The 20,025-nt window shown below is 40.9% G+C and overlaps 1 protein-coding gene across 2 annotated transcripts in view; it reads left to right on the forward strand.

Moving 5' to 3' along the window:
- Nucleotides 1–17,395: 17,395 nt before the first annotated feature.
- The window catches only part of il1rapl1a (interleukin 1 receptor accessory protein-like 1a), a 170,218-nt gene continuing 167,588 nt past the window's right edge, over nt 17,396–20,025 (forward strand). For both annotated transcript variants that reach the window (XM_034128401.1, XM_034128402.1), the window contains exon 1: nt 17,396–17,753. The gene's annotated coding sequence lies outside the window, so the exon portion shown is untranslated. The remainder of the gene's footprint in view (nt 17,754–20,025) is intronic.

Consider the following 20,025-nt stretch of genomic DNA (forward strand, 5'->3'; position numbering starts at 1 on the left):
CACCAAAGTTCTCGATACGCTTGGAAACAGAGCGGAGACAGGGAAGGTATTCAGTTGCAATCTGCAAACTCACTGCAAATCCTACACACAAGTACATTAAGACACTCACACACAAATCATAGCAAACCTACTGAGGCAAGAAACAAGGGGAATGAAATCAAAGATTATTGGTGGTCGTATTTATCTTGATTGAATGATATAATAACAGAGAGACAGACAGGAACCAGGGATACTACATGTACTGTATGTGTTGTGCACCTTGAACATAAAGCAACCAGAGTTCCTATTCAGGATTAAATTAGATTATATCCCTTAACATTGGATTTACTGGTCTCAAACATCATTGTGTAGCCACATTGTATAGGCTGGGTTGTGGTGGAGTCGGGCTCTATCTGCCAGGGTGGGGGGTTGTTTGAACAAAATGATATAGCGTTTCACTTGAATGACATTAAATCATACATAAATACTGGCAATACCCATGATTTCACTCAATATAGGAGACTAATCAGACCCTGAGTCTCCTGGAGAAGAGGTTAAACGGGCCAAGCAACCCCCCCTCCCCACAGGAATTTATATAACAACAAACTGTCAGCTTGTCATGAACTGAGTGTTTCGCTGTTACAGTATAGAGTGGGAGGATTTGACAGTCCAGCCCATAGCTGTGTGGGTCCTGCTGCTCTGTCACTGAATTCTTAAAGAATTGTTGCTGTTTTCTGCCGTTACAGCAACCCTTCCCTCCCAATGGGAGTGCTTGTGACAAGTTTGTCCAAAACCCCTTGTGAGACAACAAAGAACATCTGTCTTATCCTTACAACCGGAGGGACAACAAGTACGGACTTTGCCTGCCTAAATAACAACCACTTAAGCACAAGGAGACATTTTATTGTTCAGTTTTGCTCCGTCCTTGTACAAGGTCTCACAATTTAACAACTAGCAAAGCGGGAATGCTGGAGGTCTGATCTTTTACAGTATGAGGGAAAATGTGTGCTTGCTCGCTGTTAGATTTCCATATTCCTGCTAAATAATTCACATGTTCATGTTTATCCTTCTTGCAGTATGCAAAGGGTCAGAGTTGATTTGTAATCGACAGAAGAGCTGTTCATGTGCGAGCCACTGTGCCCAACATCTCAATAAACACAAACGTATGATATGCAGTACAACCCGCTCAGGTCCTGACATCATATACTCCAACTGCACCATCGAGAAACATTTCCATGTCAGAGAAAGAGGAAGAGGAAAAGATACACAAAGAGTAAACGAGCGACTGCAGCACTCCTGCCTACGCCTCTGCCAGACAATTTAAGTGCAGATCTATCCCGCCTCTACCACCTGCGGTAGGGCCTCTGATACAATGGAGCTTAAAACAATGAATAAATCATCTCTGCTGTACTTAAAAGCACCCCTTTTGTCCTTCAAACCATTGAAACACTTGCTGTTATGGCTGTTTGATGTGCAAGAGCGGAGGGTAGAAACCCAATAGATGGAAAAGTTAGTGGCGGATGTGGTCTTAGTCTCTTTTCCCCCCTTTTGGGGCTAAATTGGGCTTGAAATGACAAGTAATAGGGCATATCTGAGTAGCAAATCAGGAGCCAAACCTTGTTCTGACGGGGGCGAAGGGTCGTGGATTTCCTGTTGCTTTGAGCTGGTAGTAGGTGATTTCCTTTACATCTCCTGTGGGACTTTCTACACCATTAGTTAGGACATTTCTCTCCCATGAATGATGGAGCTGTCAGTGAATGAACACTTTGGACTGACCGATTCAGAGACTAACTCACATAATACGAGACAGCCTTTGTGTCTTTCAAAAGACAGTTAGAGGCAAGGAGACAAAGTCCACTTTCACCCCTCTATTCCCCACGTAATATTCTGTAATTGTTTTACGCGCTGAGTGCTGACGTCCTGCGGGCTTCTGCGGGGAAAGAGATGGATTTTATTTCCATTTTCAGTTCTATGTGGATGAGTCCTGGCCTGCACTACTAATAAGCACATCCGCCACACTTTAAGGACTGGCTTAATTACTGATTCTTGGCTGACCTTGCTGTCTGAACTTTGCTTTAGAGCATCAATTGTGGCTCGTCAATTTCTATGTTAATGAACACTTGAGGCGATGGGGAGGGACAGGGAGGGGACTATTGTTTTTAGACAAAGTTGATGTTCCGAGGAGGCGCATGATTAAAAGACTGTTAAGTAACCTTGTGTGAGAGGGATAAATAACATAAACTAACAGATGTCCTTAAATCTGTCCTGTGTCTCAAAAGTAGTGCTATAACATTTTATATCTAATCCGTTGAGTCAAAACTAAACAGAGAAGCAGCGTATAGTTATTATGCGCCATATATCTGATTGTAGCTGCCTTCTATTTAATTAAATACCTATTCATATCTGGCACCGCACTGTGACTGTTATTATATTATTTCATACCTTTCTTATTCCACTTAAGCTTGTTATGTATATTCGTTTGCTTCTTCATGACTTTTTTTGTATCTATTCAAATGTCCTTTTATCATGTGTTTCTGTTGCGCTATACATTATATGTTCTTCTTTTGTGTAAAGCACTTAGAATTGCCTCATGTTGAAACGTGCTTTACCAATATACTTGCCTTCCCTTGCCTTTCCTTAATAACATTCTACAAATAGAGCACTGAAAAACATCAGCTTTAAAAAAAGGACTTACTGAGAAACACACACACACACACACACACACACACACACACACACACACACACACACAGAATAACAAGCTGAAAAATAATAACAATGTCCATGTTTTGGCTGGTAAAAATGGACAAATGAATATAGGTACATGATCATGTTCTTTTATAAATCCCACCGTGCACATACACTCCGGGAAAGGCACGTGGAAAGAGTACGTGTGAAGCTTTACATTGCTGCACCTGTGGGATTTCTTCAACCCAGCTCGCTCTCCCTCTTCCTCCCCTGTGATCCTCTGTCTTCCTCTATTCTTCCTCTACCTTTCCCTGTGTTCCTTTAGATGGAAAACGCTGATCCTGCTCCAGCCGTCTGATTAAAAGGAAAAGTCTCAACTGGGAATCATCAAGAACGCTCCCATGACGGCTCTGGATGCACGCTCTTGATTGGCTGCTTGATGTATAATTCAGGTTAGATGGGAGACCTTAATGAGACTGGCTAATGATGTTGACAAGTGTCTCAGCGTTGATAAAAAGGAGTTACGCCTGCATGCTTAGGCGCTGATCAGACAGAGCAGTGTGTGTAGGTAGAAAACGTGAGGCGCACCGCACTTCTTGTTTCTATTGAAGACACCCGGATCTAACAGTTTTAGGTTTTATTTTGCCGTTTGCTTCCACTGACTGACTGCTAATAGCTTAACAACCTCCATTAACAACCCAGTCTCACGGCATTTCATGTTATTAGTCACGAAATTAATTTAATCTATTGATTTGTGTTCACCAACACGATTTTCACCTTTTTTTCGTGTCACACAGAACGATTTTAAATGCAATGCATTTCTATTGGTAGTATGTTTCGTGCCTGCAACACGTCTTTTTGTCCGGTCGGGTCTTGGAAGACCAGAAGCTGTGTGGTTCATAAAAACATGTTCTTACTCAATATCTTACCCTAAGCCTAACCCTATCCCTTTTATTTTAAATTGTATAATGTCTGAGTTTTTTTGCCGTCAGTGAGGAAAAGAAATGGCTCAGAGCCTCAGAATACTGACATCTGTATTTTATGTCATCTTTTTTTCCTTCTAATTTGTTATTATTTGGTGCAGGCACGAAACATACTACCAATAGAAATGCATTGCTTCTAAAATCGTTCTGTGTCAGAATACTTAAATCTGTATTTTTTCCTTCTAATTTGTTATTATTTACATTGCTTTTAAAATCGTTCTGTGTGACACGAAAAAAATGGCGAAATCGTGTTGGTGAACACGAATCAATAGATTCATTTCGTGACTATAACACGAAATGCCGTGAGACTGTGTTGCCATTAAACGTACACTACCTAGTTAAAAATAGATGCAAGGCATATTGGCATAAATAATTGTCTCACCAACACAAAAGTAGCACTCAAAATGCTGTAACAAGGTGTCGTGAAAGTATTGATGATATCACCCGGGTCTGCAGCTCCCCTTAGCTTTACAAAAACGTTATAGCTTTAGCTCATTATAGCTTTCTGGCACGCAATTCTGCTGTTTTGATTCGCTCTCATCACACTCATTACCATGTTTTTGGACGCAGCATGCAGCTAACCCACTGTTCACTCTCTGCTCAACACCAAACAGCTAAGCATGCAGAGTAACTTGTTTTTGATTAGCTAGTTAGCAATTAGCCGCTAATCTAGCATCGCACATTGCGGCATACTGTAGCAGTTCAAAATGTTGGAATAACATTCATCAGGGGACCAGAAACACAACGCAAACACTATGATTGTATTGCTTCCTAATAGCCAGATGTGTAAATAAACAACTGTTTGCGTACAATTCCACAGTTCACCATATAAAGTCAAATGGTCAATGTTTTTTACACAATTTGTTTCTGCTGCTATTTAGCCTACGCTTAAGCTAACATTCATGTTGAATATTTGTGCTTTTATTTTTACATTTTTCACTGTGCTATTTGGATTTTCAAATGCTTTGAGAGAAGGTTATATGTCTTCATATCAGGTTAACTGTTTAAAAAATATATTTTTTATGAAATTCATTTTTGGTTTGAAGTCAGGTTTCTAGCTTTTGAACCCATTAAGTTTCTCTTTGCATCTACATTTTAATGTGATCTGTGTTTGTCCTAAGTGTTTTTGTTTTTCAAATGCACATACTCACAAACCATCTTGGTAGCAGAGTTTTCAGAGTGCTTCTCACTGAGCGTTCGCCTCCTCTCTTCCCCACAAGTTAAGTTCTTATGATAATTTATGTGGGTTGAAGATAGTTTGTTGGTGAGTTGCTGAAGTAGAACATCTAGTTCTCTGTTGAAATATTTAGCAGTACTCAGCTTGTGGAAAGATGCTAAACTGTAGAATCTGATTAATGTTACTCTCACAAGCTCTCACCACAAATAAAATGAAAAGCCAGTGAAGAGCTCGGGCAAATACAAGTGATAATGTCCTTCAATTTCCGGTGCCATAACACACTTTTAGAAAATAAACAAGGAGTGGGTGACTGACAAAGAGGAACATTCAACTTCATGTTAAATATAATGCACCCCTTAGACTAAATTAAACATGTTTGCATGTATGGCTTAACATTTATAGTATTAAAATATCAAACATGTGCGGTGAGTCTGACTATCTTTCTAAGACCTTTTCGGATGTGTAATTAAGTAGATTATTTGTTTATACATAATTTAGAATCAGTAATATTTTTGTATATCAATTTGACCCTGCTTCATTTTGTATTGTATACTAATTCTCATGTTACATTTTTGTATTATTGTTTTACAAATTCGAAATAAATCATATCAAAATCAAATCAAATCAAATACTTTTTGTTTTGTCACTAAAACTCAAAGTGGTGGGTGGTAAAAATACATGTTCTGATTCTAACAACCCTATGTGTCCTATTCTCAAACTCTAAAACCATCTCCTCTGTATTTTAAAATGGACCTGAATTGACTCCCTGATCAGAAAAGCTGATTATCAAAATGAGCCTTTAGTTTTAATGATACACAACAGCAAGAAGATGGGTCTAATTAGCCAGGAACCGTCAGACTAATTGTGTGTCACAGATGAACGTGTTGGCAGTATCAGTATCAATTATTAACAGAGCAAATCAGCCATAAAGGTACAATTTATAAAAATGAAATAACATTTTCTAAGGGGAACCCCTGGGGGACTGTTTAACATAAGCTGACTCTCACCGTGATGTATTGGTTTTTATTTCAATTGTGTGCTCTGGCTGTCATGAGTTTTGTGCTGGCACAGATGTGCATACCAGATGAGCAGGGGAAATGGCATCATCTCTACAATTACAGGAAGGTCACGACCTGCTGTCACGGCAACCGCTTGGCATCCGTTTGGAAACTGCTTGGCATCCGCAACCTGCAGATTTCATAAACCTGCAATTAGGCACTGGGCATGTATCAGTCAGCACACTCTGTGAAACATCTGCTTTTGTGTGTGTGTGTGTGTGTGTGTGTGTGTGTGTGTGTGTGTGTGTGTGTGTGTGTGTGTGTGTGTGTGTGTGTGTGTGTGTGTGTGTGTGTGTGTGTGTGTGTGTGTGTGTGTGTGTGTGTGTGTGTGTGTGTGTACAACAGTAACAGATTATAGGGGAGACAAATGCCAGGCAAAGAAAGAAACAGATTGATGAGAAGCAAGAAACCATTTTGTTATGCTGAAATGCAAAAACTATTCTCAGCTTTGTCATATTCGGCAGAATTTATCATGAAACCAAAGGACGAGGGAACATGAATGTATCGTACATCATGGATTTCGTTTTTTTTTTATATGTTTCACCTCTTCTCAGTCCACACAGATGCTCCACTGGGAGGATGAGGCTCCCTGAAGTTCAAGCTGTCGCCTTTTAGATCACACCTTTCTCTGTTCATGAGTCCAATAACCTGCAGTAATCACACAGACAGGATCCTTCATTGGCTCACCTTGAGAATATGTAAGGTGATTTATGTACGTTTAAAAAAAAAAATAAGCAATTAATTAAATGACTATGTGTAGTGTGACGAATCCGCGGAGAATTATCCACTCTCTATACAGTTTATTTTAGCTCTACAGAGCCTTTTATTGTCTTCCAGCTCATTGTTTTGGTTCTGTCTCGCCTCACCAGCTCTGTTTCCAGGCAGCTGATTTCAGATTAAAAGCTTTATAAACCTACACTAAACTACCTGTACACTAAGCATTTAGCAAGAAAACTAATTTGACTATTAGCTGATGAATAATTTAGCAGCTTGAAAATCATGTAGTGCAGACCATGAACGCTGATGCTGCTCTTTTTCTGCTGTTGTATGAGGAAAAAAGGCAACTGTATGCTAACATATCCATTGTACAACTCTCAAAGACTATCCAGGTGTTTGAAATGGGCTGTTCTGGTCCCAGGTATAGGCAAAAAAATCATCATATTTTGAACGTCTGATTAAAGGTTACGTTCTTAAAAGATAAACTGTAATGCATCAGCATGAACATACCAATACATATACGTTTTCATGTACATTTTATACTGGATTTAAATTCATTTAATGGCACCAATATATAGTATAGGTATTTCCAGTTATATCAGAGCTAAACATTTTCAAGAAGGAAGAAATGGACTTCATGTTGGAATCAATTTGTCTGTGAGCTACATCTGTTTGTGTGCATGTGTCTCGTCTCTATGACAATTCACATTATTTTTCAATTTGAACCAAGGAAATAATTGTTTCTTGATCTGATTGCATTCTAATGCCAAGTCTATTTCTGTCCTTGCGTGAAAGTGGGGCATGATGCTTATTCAAGATATTACTCTTTAAAGCAAAGTTGTTCCTCTTTTCTTTTCTTTGTGAGTGCTTTTATATATATATATAGAGTTGTTATTGTATTGTGAAAGAGGCTGCTGTGGAGAGCCGTTTAGAAACTGGACAATGCAGCAGCAGCAGCAGCAGCAGCAGCAGCAGCAGCAGGGGAAGAAAAAGAAGTGTGGGAGTAAGACGTGGTGGGGTCCTGTGATCTGTCAGTAGTTTCAATAGCATCACTCCTGCACCATTTATCCACTGAATATTCAGCAGGCAGCCAGTGAGTGAGTGAGTGAGTGTGAGTGAGTGAGTGAGTGAGTGAGTGAGTGAGTGAGTGAGTGAGTGAGTGAGTGAGTGAGTGAGTGAGTGAGTGAGTGAGTGAGTGTGCGAGCAAGTGTGTGAGTGGGTGATATTTTTTAAAGACAATGCAGAGGAGGATTTATGTCATATCAGTCAGCTCTATATTTTCCACATGACGGATAACGGTCAGGTACCTACTCATACTCTGAAAAGAAAAACTGTGGAGGCAGATACGTCTGTGACGAGTTTCCTGAGCCCCAGGCAAGTGTGGTTACACAAGACGGCCCTCTTCTTTCCCAGAAAGTTTACAGACATAACTGATCCTGATAGGATATGATGAAGAGAGAAGTGTCCTCATATTGACACACAAACACCCGGTCTCATCTGCAGTGCACTCGTCCTTGATGTCCTTGAGTTGTCAGGCTTATAAAAACATGGAAGTCTTTTCCCACCACTTGTCTTTCTTTTTGATTCATCATTTAAGGGTAATTTACTTATGATGGATAATGTGTAAACCCTCTTGATAATCTCTATTATTGAGATGACTGCTATTAGGAAAGGATTGATGTGTTCTTCAGTGATTGACATGCAGAATGGATATTCTCTGTCAGCTTTCATTTTTTATTTCATGTTGAGAAAATATCACAGTTTACTGGCTTCTGTTAAAATAGGCTTTACGCAGCTTTTCTGCATCAACAATTCATAATTAATACTAGAAAACAATACAAGATATTTAACAAGATGCTATCAGAGGTTTGAGAAAAACAAAAACAAAAGTCAAAATCAAACAACAATTTAGTTGGCGTGTGGAGTAGCTGTTTTAGGTGAATGAGCTGTGAGTTAATGAGATGTGTTCTTCCCACAATAGAATAGAATTGGGAGGGATGAAACCCTCTTTTAATTGTCACACATGCAGAGCACACAGCACACACAGGGTGTTTCTCAATCGCGAGTAAAGCTGCTTCAGAGCCACTATTTCAAGCATACTACGTCATCGAGTGCCACCGAAGTACTGTTCCAATCTCAAGCATACTTGGAAATCTACCGAGCACGGCGTACTCCGTTTGGAGAAATATCGAGGCTGCACATGAGTAGACTCCGCGGTCTTAAAATCCCCACAATGCTTTGCGCACGGACCAATTTCCCCAAATCTGTGGCGGAAGATGTAAGGCGGGGCCTCTCATATGACGCACACCTGCACACTTGCTAGCGTGTTCCACACTTCGTTTTCCGAATGCCAGGAAGTATTCTTGACTCGCTTCTGAAGCAAGACGCTCGGCAGACATGTGCTACCAAGCAAGCGTACTCGCGATTGAGAAACACCCCATATTTTAGGTCTGGTCGGGGACTTGAACTGGCGACCCTACAGCTCCCAGTCCAAGCCCCTACTGACTGAGCCACTGCCAGGGAAGTTTTGAAGTGATGGAAAGTAACTAAGTATTCAAGGTGCTTGCACATTACCTGTATTTCCGTTTAAAGCGACTTTATACTACATTTAAGGGGGAAGTATTCTACTTTTTACAGCTCTTTTATGTCCACTGCTAAATTCGTTATTCAGGCACATTTTTTGTTTTGCGGATTACGCATTATTCTTATTCTTATCATTCTTTATGAGCGCAGTAACGGTAAGGTATCTAATTACTTATTTATTTAGTATTCCATAACTTAATAACAGAGATGGTCAAATTAAAGTGGTAGAGACATGGCAGAAATCCTACAATGAAGCGGGAGAGTGAAGTGTTCTCCCGTGAGAGGGTGATCAAGAAAAGAGAGCGAGCGGAAGTAAAGTCCCCTGGTTTGTCCCCTACTCTAACGCCAGGCAGGCACATGGTATGATCATCATAGCCATATGAGGCCGGAGGGCTTTCCTTTGCTTCCAGCTGTCAGATTGTAAACAAAGTCACGTGACTGAGGGCAGATGTCAGCGCTGACAAGGTGTGTTTCCCGCAGCGAGACACTACAATACTAATTGTGGGCTTAACATGTTGATTCGGCCACAATAGAAAACAACAAAAAACGTACATTAGCCCGTACCTGTGCACGTCTCTGTGTTGATGTATTGTTAGATTAAACTACCAAACACTATGTCAATTGTTCCAGTTTTCTAATTGCTCTCACAGGGCTCAATTTCCTGCTTCATATTAAATAGATTGATTACAATTGTATTTATTATACATGTACATATAGTCTCAAGAAACATTTTTAAATCAGGACTTTTAGTTTGTTTACAGTGTGGTAATTTAACGGTTTTACATAGTTTCCCCACCATTGATTATAGCTGTGACTTGTTTGGTGATCACACTATGAATTGTGTTTATGTACATAACAAAGTATATCTGCTTATAACTGTTTGACAGCTGGCACAGGAGAATGGAATTTTGTTTGCGATAATTGCAGCATTTAAAATAATATCCAACAGAAGAGATGTTTATTTCATAGAATTATCGTCCTCTAGATAATCTACACAAGATATTGTTTCTTTTCATCCTTTATCTTTTTAAAGGATAAAAGCATGAAAAGCTGGTTTCGTTGGGACACAGAAACCAAAAAATAACCAGTTTATCAAGAAGACATTAGTAATTTGAAATACTTTGCAAATCAATATGTCTCTGATAACCTGACCTTTGAGTTTTATAACTGTGGTTTCGGAGGGATTCAGTCCAAATACTGTCAACATTTTAACCGAAAAATAAAGAATTAACTGATTTTAGTGCAATGCCCCAAATGTTCTATTAATGTAAAGCATTTGTTATCCAGCACGATGTTTTACAAGCCCCAAACAGACGGTTCACACACCTGAGGGAGACAGCGAATACAATGTTCAGTATTACTCAAGCAGATATCAAATCGCTAAAGTATTCACCATTTAGTGTGTGAGCTTTATTTCCAGACAGCATTTACCTGAAATTGTAGGATGTGTCTGATCTTCGCCACTAACGGCTCATACTGAACAACAAGTGGAGAAACTGAATCATCCACTATTGTTTCTGTATACCTGCACACCCACACAGGTTCTCTAGTTTATCTGATAACACATTTAAACAGGAGGAAAGTCCACACTTAAAATCACTTGTGTGGGATTATCAAGGGTGTGCAAGGCCTTTAAAGCCATCCCGTTTGCAGTCGGAAACAATGTCAACATGTTTGAATGTATTGTTAACATTGTTATACTATTCAAAGAAAGACAAAATAAATATCTTTGGGAAAATATTGTATCTAAAGTACTGCCTTTTGACGCTGTCTTAAGTGACATTTCTGTGTCTGTGTTTTTTGACAGTAGCTGGCAGGCTGAGCTCCTCAGATGTGGTTGTGTCTGAGGAACGAGGATACAGCAGATCAGCTTCATTGAAGTATTTAAATCACCAAGCACATCCTCTTTATTGGAAATCTGTAAGTAATTGGATGTTGCAACTGATGGGACTGATTTCCACATCACACCATCAATGTGTTTTTTCACTGGAGCGGCCACACAACAAAACTCAAGTATAATTCTCCAAGGTTTCTATTTTTCTTAAAGGGCCCATGTCATGCTTTTCCGGTTATTACCTGTCCCCTTGTGTGTTATGAAGGTTGTTATGCATGTAAACGGTCTGCAGAGTCAAAAACCCTCAAAGTACACCCTGTAGCGAGTAAAACTCTAACACAGTCTATGCTGCCCCAAAACGCCTCGTTGGAGATTTCTCATTTTCCATTGTTTACTTCCTGGGTTCTGTGACGTGTGAATACCCAGAGGCCACAACCTCTGCCAGCCTTTCACGAAACAAAGCTTCCCAAACCTTTCAGCGATTCATGCCGGATATGTACAGCGTAGGGCACTGAAGAACGATGCTGCTCCTACTTTGTTTGGACCAGCGGGAGATTCGGGTACACAACCTGTAAGTATTCATTGTTGTTTGTGTATTTATGATGTTTAAAACAAACAAGGTATCTACCACGACTGTTTAAATGGGTAAAGGTTTTTCGGGCTGCTAAGTTGGGATCGCGGAGAAATGCTCTCCGCAGACCCATTCTCACAGCGTTATAAACCTTTTTCTTATTCAATATCAAGCCACACTTATTGTTTTTACTTCGGCTGTGAGTGTTTGTGTGTGCTCAGGATGAGTTTCGCTTTATCTCGCTGTATCGTCGACCCGGAAGCCTGTCCGCTCCTCGCAGCAGATCGCAGCAACGAGCCTCGCAACTTCCCGACCAATCAGAGCACACTGGGCTCACAGGGAGGGGGGGGGGGGGGGTGCAGGAGCTCCAACAAGCCGTTTAGGACAGAGAGCGAATACCGGTGAATACACAGAGTTTACAGAGATGCTGTATGAGAAACCAATGTGAGTTTGGAAAATTGCACAATATAAATCTATTTTAGTATACCTCAACAATGGAATTATGATCAGTAGAAATGGCCATGACATGGGCCCTTTAATAGGTGACATTAATGGATTTGGGATGTGTCTGTATGTGTTCATTCATTAAACTATATGTTTCTCTTCACTTATCCACCCTTTAAATCATTATCATTTCATAGTCAAGGAGAGGTCTTATTAGTGTTAGCAATAAACACATGTTCAATTATAATTTCCATTTAGTTACATGTGAAGGTTAAGAGTGTGTCATCCATAAACTAGAGCTTTTATTTAGTGTGTGATATTAACATAATTGACACTTGCTAAAACATGTGGGCTAATAAATAATTTCTTAAAATTACATTGTAATCATAACCTGTTCTTCCGATAATGCAGTTACATACAGATATTCAATTATTCAATAAACACAGACACAAAGTAGGCTACTGTTAAATACATTTAAAAAACCTGTATCCACACATTTAAGGCTGGTTAGTTTTTTAATAAATGAGCAAATGTGTATGTGTTTATTTTAAGGGGGACATACAATGACACTGCTGTGCTGTACTGTGCACCCTTATTTTCATTAGGACAGCGCTGATAAAGCAATTACAAAGACCAACAAAAGTGTTATAGAATCCGACTGACAGCTGCTCCACCTGTGCTGCACATTGTCGTCAGAAACGGGCTACTCTTCACGTGACTGTTTACAGGAGAGGACATCAAATTCCTCAACAACAAAAAAATAGTTTTTCCTTTTTATGCTACCTTTTCTTGCATCTCTCCTTGCGTCGTAGGTGGGAGGGACTAAGGTGAATGAGAAGGCGGAAGTGAGGGAAAAGTGGAGATAATTAGGGGAATTTGCCGAACCCAAATTTGTTTCCTTCAACGTGCACCAAACGAACAATAACCCAACCTAAACATTAGACTATATTATAACCCTAACCGAGGGAGACAGCACTGGAAACATTTATTTTTACGGAGGTAAACACGAGGTCAATAAGTGGAAACAAATGTGTGCAACAGGGCAAACACAATACGGTGCAGGGCTAAGCGCTACTTGATCATTGATTGATTGATTGATTGAAAAGTTTATTAACAGCTTGTATATTGGGTACAGTACAGTACAGCTCAAAACATACAATTGTTAAGGGGATGCAGACCAGAGAAAGACTTTCGTCTTGTTTACATCAGGGTCCCCCATTTCCAATTCATCATATCATTTAAGACATATAAGACATATTTGACATACAGATGGCTTATTTACAATTTACATACAGGTGGTTTTTTACATACAGATGGCTTAATTACAATTTTCATTTTAGATTTCGTTCTAATACATCCTAACCGGACATTTAAGACATACCAAGTCTACAGATATACAGTTAGTAACAGAGTCTAAAATGCGAGTATATACATAGATGGGGGGGGGGAAGCTGTCCATTGTACGACAGGTTGAGATTTGTACCATTACCGGGGCCAGTTTTGCAATGCTCTCCCCCGAAGGTGCTCTTTAAGAGAGGTTTTGAAGGTAAGTATAGTTTTACTTTCCTTTACAGTTGTGGGAAGAGCGTTCCACCTTGATGTGGCATAATTGCGAAACGTGTATTCCCCCTTTTTTGTGCCAAATCTGGGTTTTACATGATTTGTGGAGCTCCCTCTGGTGTTATGATCATGGTATTCCTTGACCTTTGGGAAGAATTTTGACATGTACATGGGTACCATAGAGGTGTAGTGGATCTTGTAGACCAGGCCCATTGCAAGTAGCTGTACTCTGTCGTCTACTCTAAGCCATCCTAGGTTGTCAAAGTGGGCAGAGGTGAGGTGGGTTCTAGATGAAAGGTCAAGCAGTAGTCTGACCAGTTTATTTTGTGATGTTTGAAGTTTTATTTTTAGCGCCTTGGAGGTGCTATGGTACCATGACGTGCAAGCATAGTCATAGTACCCTTGAATGAGTGCTCCTGCCAGAGTTTTCAGGGTGTTTTTGTTTACCAGAGAGGAGATCCGGTATAGGAATCTAGTTCTTTGATTGACTTTTTTTATTACATTGGATGCCATTTTGTCACAGGAGAGGTTTGCCTCAAGAATAGATCCTAGGTATGTAATTTCCTTCTTACTTGTGACAATAATGTCACCCACTGCAACTGAGAAGTCGTCGGATTTGCTGAGATTATGTTTCGAACCGAAGAGAATGGACTCTGTTTTACCCAGGTGTAATGATAATTTATTATCGGCGAGCCAGGTGCAGATTCTGCCGAGCTCGGAGCTGAGGGTTTTTTCAACCTGCAATCTGCTCCTGTCAGAGACCAGCAGGGCTGAGTCGTCCGCGAACAGGAACAAGTTGCAGTCACATGCTGATGACATGTCATTTGCATAAATTAGGAACAGTAACGGACCTAATATGCTTCCTTGTGGAACACCACAGCTCACTGGGAGGGGGGGGGGACAGAGTACCGTTTACCTCCACCATCTGTTCTCTCCCCTCCAGGTAGGATTGCATCCAGCTCACCGATAGTTTATCAAAACCAATTGCTTTTAGCTTGTCAATCAGAATGGGGTGATTGACAGTGTCGAAAGCCTTTTGTAGGTCCAGCATCACCATGCCGCAGTATTTACCCTCGTCCACCTCTTGTTTGATGTGGTCGTTCAAATAAAGAAGGCATGTGTCAGTGGAGTGGGATGTTCTAAAGCCAGATTGAAATTCATAGATTAGTTTCTTTTCCGCGAGGTACTTTTCGACCTGTTCATATACTATTTTTTCCATGACTTTCGAGATGGAGGTAAGTATAGAAACAGGGCGGTAGTTGCCTGGGTCTAATTTGCTGCCCTTTTTGTGCAGGGGGGTTACTCTTGCAATTTTGAAGTCTTTGGGTACTTATCCCTGTTTTATGGAGAGGTTAATTATGTGAGCTATGACTGGTGAGATGGCGGTTGCTGTGTCTCTGAGGAATTTGGAGGGGATATTGTCGTGGCCAGTGGCCTTGTTAGGTTTGAGGGCGCTCAGTTTAATGAGTACCTCTGCTGTTGTTACCCTTGCTAGACTGAAATCATCTTTGCGTACCCCTAGGTTTTTGTAGTAGGTCATGATGTGATCTACTCCAAAAAGCCCTGAGTGGGAGGGTAATTTATTTACAAGAGTTGTGGCTATGTTTGTGAAAAAAATGTTCAAGTACTTGGCCACATCCAGTTTGTCTGTGATGAGCCTGTTATCTGTCTTTATGTTTAAGTTTGAAAATCTCGTTTTGAGTTTTTTACTGCAGCCAAGCTGGTTATTGAGTAATTTCCAAAGTTCACGGGGTTTATTTTTGTTTTCCTCAGTTTTCACATTGATGAAATTCTTTTTGGCAGTTTTGATCATGGAGCTTACGTCATTTCTTAGTCTGTTTCTTTCCATTTTTAGTTCAGTCACGTGGGCCTGGAGTTCACTGCTCGTGCTTTTGGAAAGCATTGACTGACTTTTATGAAACTCAGAGCATTTTTTGTCTCTGGTTTTCATGGCGGTCAGTATGCCGGAGTGCATCCACGGCTCAGCGCGATTGTTTACCCTGGTTGTTCTTAGGGGGGCCAAATCATTGAGTATTGCAGAGAATTTGTTTTTGAAACCAAGCCATGTTTCTTCAACTTGTGTACCACTGAGCTCATGAGGAGCATTCAAACGGGCCGCAGTGACGCAGGTGAGTTTCAATTCAGCTTGATTTGCTACCAGCTAGCTAATGAGCTAACGTTAGTGTATCGTGTTCTCAGTCGGTTGTTATGCAGTGCTTTTTCTCCGGTACATTTTTCCTTTGGTGGCATTTTAAACAAGCTAAGGTGCAGGATGTGTGTTGATGGTCAAATTAAATAATAACTTTATCAGGGAAACTTATGTTGGTTGTGTAGCAGGTGGTTGTTGTGTCTTTCATTATTATGTGTTAAATTCGGCCAGTGATAGGAACATGTTTCTGCTTAATGGAAACATTCCCTTGCTGTATGCAAACACGGCATGCATATACAGAGAAAACAAACAATATAGGCCATAACTATTTGTGCAAATGCAAGTTTGGAACATAATGGCTCACAGTAGGCTAGTTTTCTGCACCATAGTTATAACTACTCATAACAAAGGCTAATGTACGCCTAGCCTACAAGATTAGAGTCACTTTTATATGATTTTCCGGATAACTCAAATGTTCGTTTACATCCTAAATTGACTTTGTAGTTTCCAGTGACCATATCAAATAAAATAAATAAACACAGACTAATTATCTTCCAGAGTTCTTAACCTTATACATCTGTCCTATCTTTAAAATAAAACAGTATGCTTTTGATGTTATGCACAACTTCATTATAAACAACTAGCCTGCAATTTATCTGAACTGCTATGTTGTGGACTGCTATCAGGATTAAAATAGCACCACCTCTACGGTAAAATGGCTTCAAATGAAAGCTGTTATTCCTGTGTGTTATTATGCCTCTGCAGGGGAAGTTTATTGAGCACAGTGAAAGATAATTGGTTGAAAAGTGGCCACATTTCATCTTGTTTAAAGGACCCGAGCTACTTTGATAAACACCACAAACAATCTTTGATCACTTTTTAACTGCATGAGTCACATATTGCACCTGCTTGGTTCCCATATTGCTCATAATATCAACCACCTCTGTGTTTTGCTTTATGAATACTATTCATCTAAAAAGGAAGATGCTATTTAATAAGACCTCATCCCCTCTTGAGTCATTTCATTTGCAAGGACATTTAACCTGAATAAGACTTGGAAGTCAGACTGTATTTTTTAGATATCCCCTCTTACTAAACTGAAACATCAGCAGCATTTGGGACTGACTGTATTTGTGGTTCAATTTAAATCTATTCCCTCTCCTTCTGTTGCTCCCTTTTTCCTCTTTACCTCCCTTCTCTCTCTCCCACCCCTTCCCTCTCCCTCCTCCAACAAGTGAAGATCCTTTCCGCACATCCCGTTCTGTTCAGCGTTGTAGATTTGAGTTGAGTTATAGGTGTCTGCTGGAATTTATTTTCCCCTCATCCATTTCACTGTTTAAATCGATGAAAATGACAGAGTGCAGGTGCAGTCGCCGCGTGTGTTAGAGCCAGCGGGGGCCGGTGTGTGGTGCACTAGGACCGGGGAGAGATCCTTCTCGTCGTGTGCATTGCAACTGAAGAGCGGAGCTGTGGAGGAAACCCTCCATCGGATCTGGCCATTATATCCATACATTTATTTTTCCCATCTCCAACGCCGCGCTGCTGAGTGGGGATCGCAACCGACCAGTGCGTCTGGGATGGCGAAGCACCCAGGAGAGGATTAGTAATTGAGCAGATTTGCGTAAAAGTCAACTGTCAGCTTTTGGAAGGGGGTGATCATTTGGCATGCTTCGCTCCCACTCGTTTTGGTATACATTTGTTTATTGGTTGTAGTAGTATTCTTTTCTCTCATTGCTACCCATCATCGGTTTTATTTCAAGCGCGCAAAGTCACATCTGCGTAGGAGAGCGCTTGGCGCACTTCTTCCCCAAAGGACAGAGACAAGATCTCCATTATTCTGCTTGGATTTAAACCGGACGACTCTCTGAATGGGTGACCTCGCCGAAACACAGACTATCACTGGCTTGCACCCATTTTATGGAAACGTGTTTTCTCTTTTGACCTGGAGTTGTGATGTCCAAAGCCTTCCCCACTGACTGACTGTCGTTTCATTTTGGAATCGAGTTGAAGGTAGGCCAGTTTTTTCTCTTGGCTTGCCGACAAAACCCAGTTTTTCTGAGTATTTCATAAAGTTCCCCAACCTCAATTTAATAGGTACTTTGATTATTGCGGCAATGTATTAACAGCCTGTGACTCTGCTTGTTGTTGAGCAGTTGTTATTCTAGGGGTAAATCACGATGCTGGAGATGTGATATTTACCGGTTTAAAAAAAGGCTGTGAGCCAGTCTAACGCTTTAAGAAGGAGAAGTTCACTGTTGCATCAATGAGAAAAACAAGGAATCATTATAGCCAACAACATTCAGAAAGCAGGAGATGCATAATCAAACTAATGGTATGTGTCGCAGTGTGAGAGGGGATCTCAGAGCCTCTCTTCCTTGAACTGAGAGCCCCTGTTTTGTATATTTGGCTCACGATACCGCATGTTTGCTCATGAGCTCAGTGATGGAGATGCCGGAGGAGCCCTCTGCAGTGCAGTCTCACACACCGGCCCGCCGGGCTCACTGGAGCTCACTAAAGAGAGGATTTAGATAAAGGTGTAAACGAAGAGGCAGCTTTCCCTGAAGCCAGTCTCCCCGTAAGCCTTATTATATTCACTGTCGTGTCTTTTATACGGAGGATATCTGGTGCTGGTTTCACTTAGGGCAGCGGTTCAACACAAACATAGACCCAAGTTTCTTTGTAATGGTTGCGCCAGAAAATAACTTATCATTCTCTCTCTCTCTTCTCGCTCTCTCTCTGTCCCTCACGTGCACGCACACACTCCCCCCCCACACACACACACTTCCAGTGATCGATCGTGTGTGAGAGCGTGCGTCACAATAGTTGTTGCGGAGTCCAAATTCGACACACGGGCTACATTGGCATGCCAAAACTCGCGCACACGCTTTCAATTTAGTTATTGCCCCCTCACACGCTTATCGTATGACTCCGGCATGACAGCTGTATGCTTCATCCACGTACATTCTGTACATCCTACTGTACGAGTTTCCCATGAGGACAAACAGCGCGCTCCCTTGGGTGGAACTGCGCGAATGCCGACGCATGACGCAGGGGTCTGAGTGATGATCGATGACCACTTTTGATTCTTATTGGCAACCCTCCGGAAATATAGGGCTCAATTTTTTTGTTTGCTTTTTTAAATGTCAAGTCATGTTTGCTCGGCGCTGCTACAAGTCGTTTTGGGGAGAGATTGTTGGTGGTCTCTCGGTCAGTGGCTGCTGGGCTCATCTTAAACATGTGCTGTCAGTGAGAGCCTACCCCTCTCGCTTTCTCTCACACTCATGAGTATTTAGGTTTCCTAAACACATTTAAATGTAGCCATTGCTGTAGCTGTTTTTCTGCTGAACTGTATTTTGTGAAAACACCAAGGCTGGTCTTTTATGATGGTAATATGTGCAGACAGTCCTTTTTTCGTTTGTCAAGTGTCTTATTCTTTCAATGCTGCTAGAGACTTTGTGCCAGAGGCCAGTTGGAGGTGAGCCTCATTTCCAATGCACGTTTTTAAACATTAGAAAGTCATGAAGATGTCTCTGTGTCACTGTGGATTTTAGATGTCATCTTCTTCCTGCATTAATGAATTCCTAAAGTCACGTCTGTGCGATGTTTCAAAGTGCAGCAGATAAAAGTGGCAGGCCGTCGCAGCTGCCAGCAGCGCCTCATCTCTGGGAAGATGACAGGAACTGTCCGTGGTCCTGAAACAGACAGCTCCTTTGTTCAACTCTGGGCTGATTTTGTAAGTTGAAATGTTCAGTGCTGCAGTTAATTCTCTTTGGCTTCTCTTACATTATTGCTGTTTAAATATTTGAGCAGCCACTGAGCTCCAAGCATTTAAGCCATTTTGTGTGTGTCACAAGTAAACAAATTGTGCATTCATAGGGAACCATTAAGTCTGTGTAATGAGCTCCAACCATGTGGAATACATTTGAAAAAAGACTTTGAGAATCAGGCCAGCTATGCTGTCTTGTCACTTTTGTCTGATAATGGATTTCATTATACCAACATGCACATTATGCCTATTTACTTCATACTATACTGTTTGTGACCCATTTGGATTTACACATGAGGACCCATTGTTGCACTGCTCTTGGCGTAATGGCACTCATACATCCTGTGCCCTGTGTTTTCTTCAGTTTTGGCCCTGCATTACAGTGTTGGCTTTAAATGGCATCATCATGTGTACAGAGTGATGTTGAAATCCATTAGCTGATCATCATGAAGTGGTGCTTGTCCAATGCACAAATAGTTTTTTTTGAAAATGAGTCCCATCAACCCTATAGAAAAG

This window comes from Trematomus bernacchii, unplaced genomic scaffold (assembly GCF_902827165.1).
Source record: "Trematomus bernacchii unplaced genomic scaffold, fTreBer1.1, whole genome shotgun sequence".
In the NCBI taxonomy this organism is placed as follows: domain Eukaryota; kingdom Metazoa; phylum Chordata; class Actinopteri; order Perciformes; family Nototheniidae; genus Trematomus; species Trematomus bernacchii.